Source organism: Martes martes (assembly GCF_963455335.1).
Source record: "Martes martes genome assembly, chromosome: 11".
Taxonomy (NCBI): Eukaryota; Metazoa; Chordata; class Mammalia; order Carnivora; family Mustelidae; genus Martes; species Martes martes.
The window spans coordinates 71,687,763-71,691,513 of NC_137899.1; positions in this window are offsets into that span (position 1 = coordinate 71,687,763).

Sequence of the window (3,751 nt, forward strand, 5' to 3'; positions counted from 1 at the left end):
TGAATATCTACTGAGAGCCAATACTGAAGATAAAGCTGTGAATAAAATGAAATCTTTTCTTACCATCATTCTGACATTGTAGTAGGGCCAAGAGAAAATAATGACTGAACCTGAGAAGCATTAGGTGGTGAGATGTGCTTTAGGAGAATAACGTACATGGGGTGGTGGTAAGTGGGGTGAGGGGACCATGTCCGAATGGAGAGTAGGGAGGCTCCTTAGGGAAGCGTCACTTGAGCTGAGAACTGAATGGCAATTGTGGAAACTCAGGGGTGAGGGACGGCTGTTACAAAAGTCTTAAGGGGGAATGAACTTTATATTCTGAGGTGGCAAAGGACACACTTAGGCAAAGTGTAGTGGGTGAAAAGAGGCGTGGGAGAGGTAGCCAGGCGTTGAGCATGATGAGCTGCGAGACCTGCCAGGAGTTCCATATGGCAAAACAGAAGATCTCTGGCTAGGAGCTGATAGAGGTAAGAGGAAAAGGGTAAGAGGAAGAACTTCTAACAACACAGTCCCTTCCCTTCTGTCATATGACTGTTGTTAGGTGATGAGAGATGAGTTGGGAGAGACAGGCAGAAACTAGGTTATGGTAAGTCTCAGCTGGATCTGGGAGACATTTAATTTTGCTTAATGCTATGCAAAGAATCCCAAGGAAGCCATGACTAAAGTCATTCAGAGACAGGCTTTTATGTTTATGCCTTCAGAGGAGGTTTGAATACCAAGTCTTATTTGTGTTAATTAATTGTTCTTGAACCATATTTCTCAATATACAGATCCCATGAGAGTGTGGAACTCTTCTCAGGTGTGTCCACACATTCAGATTAATGTACAATTTATTTTTGCAAAAATGAGTTTATTTACTGTGATAGTGATATCTGTTGGAATGTTAAACTGAATAGTTGTATTTTATAGGGGGAGGAAACATCTTTTTACCTCTAAGAGCTGAGACGCAGCACATAATGTCAAGTTGGTAACACATATGTGATATTTATTAGAGCATGGGAAAACTTTGCCTCATAGTACATGAAGGAGACCCTGCTAGCTGCTTACCTGACATCCATAATCTCCCCCTTATTCTTATTGACAGAACCTTAGATTTGATTGCCAATAAGCCCAGCTGAAAATACTTGTCTTCTAGACTCCCTTTGGGTCAGGGATCATTGTGTGACAAAAGTCTGGCCTGTGAGATCTAGGCAGAAGTCACTGGAGAATGAAAAGGCGAATCCTGACAAGGAAAAAGCCCTGTGTCCTCTTCCCCTTTCCTCCTGCTATTTGTAGTCACTTGGTGACTCAGTGTTGTTGGGAGCCTTGTAATTTCTTTAAATATGTTGTAAAGCCAACATGTTGAGTTAAGGACCACTGTCTTATGAGGACTGTGACTAAATCTTTCTGGCACTTGTACTGGTCTGAAGTAACTATACACATAAAAATATAGTAAGATGATTTTATCAAAAGTAACTCTCAGAGTTCATAATTTGAGGTATCTTCAGTGTATGTCATGTTTCTTCCTGTTTTTGAACTAGAGAAATATAGTCAACAATTATTTCTTCAACGTTCATTTAACATATGCTGACTATATAATTACGAAGATAACACTTTTTTATGTGCTGTGAGGAATAGAGATGATGAGACCAAGCTTCTTGTTCTGGGGGAGCCAACAATTTTATTAGATGACAGATGTGTTCATAAATAAATGTAAAACGTGTATGCATATCATGTGGTAGGCCATGGCTGGGTCTGACCCAGAAAAGCCTCTAAGTGAACATGAACATGGATGCTGATAAAAGGAACATGCTCCCAAATGCAGGCAGAGCACATGTTCAAAGCTTGGAACCTGGACATCCAGCCTGTATGGATGGCAGTGGGCTCACACTGTGGCAAAATTATTGCCTTAAGTGTAGTATTATTTATTTCTGAGAGCCTGGTGTTATAAAAGGTATGGAGTTCTGTGTTCCTCTAACCTGGGTTCGTCTCACTCAGTGTGGCCCAAGGTCGCTAGACTTCAGATGTGTAGTCATGTGGAGGGTTGATGGAAGGAAATCATGGGAGCTGTGTCCATCAGTCTGCATCCTTACCTGGTTTACATGCTCTATGTGGCTTACTTGCTGCCTTAGGATTAAAGAAAGTAAAAGCCATCCTGAAATATGGCCCCTTGGAGAGCATCTTCGAATGGGCTGTGTGACCTGTAGGGATATAGTAAGTGACAACAGAGCATTACAAAGAGCACTGAGTTGTGAGGAGGAAGAAACAGTTCTGTTTAGGGCTTCCCTAAGGCTTCATTCACATGGCTGAAGAATGGGATGTATATGGGGAAGCAGTGAGAGATGGAACTGGAAAGGGAGTTCAGGCCAAACTAAGAGGGTTGGCATTGAACATATTGGTAATGGAACCGAGGGATGTTTTTGAGCAACTATTAAATTAGTGAATTAGTAAAACAGGGGATCATAAAAAAACCCGACAGCATTATCATGTGTGAAACCTTGGTGAAATGACTGAAAGATCCCTTTAGGTGCCCAGGTTTGAACTGAGGCCATGTGTGACTGGAGAATAGTACATGAATTTAGAGTTTTATCATAAAACTGATTGTTTGGGGAGCATTAAAGAGAGTGGGGAACCACACATGAAGTTGAGTTTTTGAATTTGGACATATAGAGGATAGTAGTACTGTGAACACACAAAGGGCACAGGAAGAGGGAAACAGTTCTTGTTTTAGTGATATTGGACTGAGGTGCTGGCGGCACATTCAGGCGGAAATGTGCTACAAGCAGCAGAAAATACGAGAAGGAGCCCAGGAGAGAGGTGGAGTGAAGGATGAGCCACCTACGCTGGGGTGAGTCAGTTGAGTTTGGGCATAATACATGAACCTAATGACAGGTCCCAAATACATAACAAATGTAACAGGGAAGAGATACCTAAGAGCACCTTGGAAAATAAAAAACACTGCGAGATTGATATTTATAGTTTATGTTTGTTTTACCAGCTGTTAAATTCTCAGAAACCAACTCTTATCCCAGATTGACCTCCTAACTGGCAGAATTGTCAAAGGACTCATTTTTGTGTAGAAATGTGACTGCTGCGACACTGAATCACCAGATCTTTCTAGTCTATACTAGGAGAAATAGACGAACTACACGACCAATTAAAGCACGCCTTTTTTTGGAGGTAGGGGGCACACAGCCCCTCAATTATAGGTAGTGGTGATCACTAAACTAATTCAACAACTAAAATCTTGGAGGTGTTCCCGAGGAGGGGTATGGCTGTGCCTGGACGGAAGCTGCACGGAAGCAGGGGAGAGGTTAAACAGAAGAACGCGACCCGCGAAATAAAGATGAGCTAAGCTGATTGCGTAGCTCCCAGTTGGAAGCTGGCCGTCGTCATCAGGTATACTCGCTTCATTGCTCATCGCCCGGGAACAACTCAGTTTATTCCGAGGCGGGGCCGCTGAGAAGCAGGGGAGGGGACACGAGTAGGGAGAAAAGAGCGCAGAAAAGCCCGTTGGGCGGAGACAGGAAAACTTCCCCACGAAGATTTACTGCATTTCCCAGAATTCAGTGCGGCAGTGAGGAGTTGATCCGTGGACGCCACTGGAAGATTTGCGACATGGGATTGGTAGTCAGCATCCATCGGTCGCCGGAGGTAGGACTCTGGTGGGGAGATCTATAGGGATTGGCTAGTGAGAGTTCGAGTCCCGCCCACAGATGGTGACGACAGGCGGCGGTCTTGCTACTTAAGGCGTCGTGGCCCAGCCCGCCCC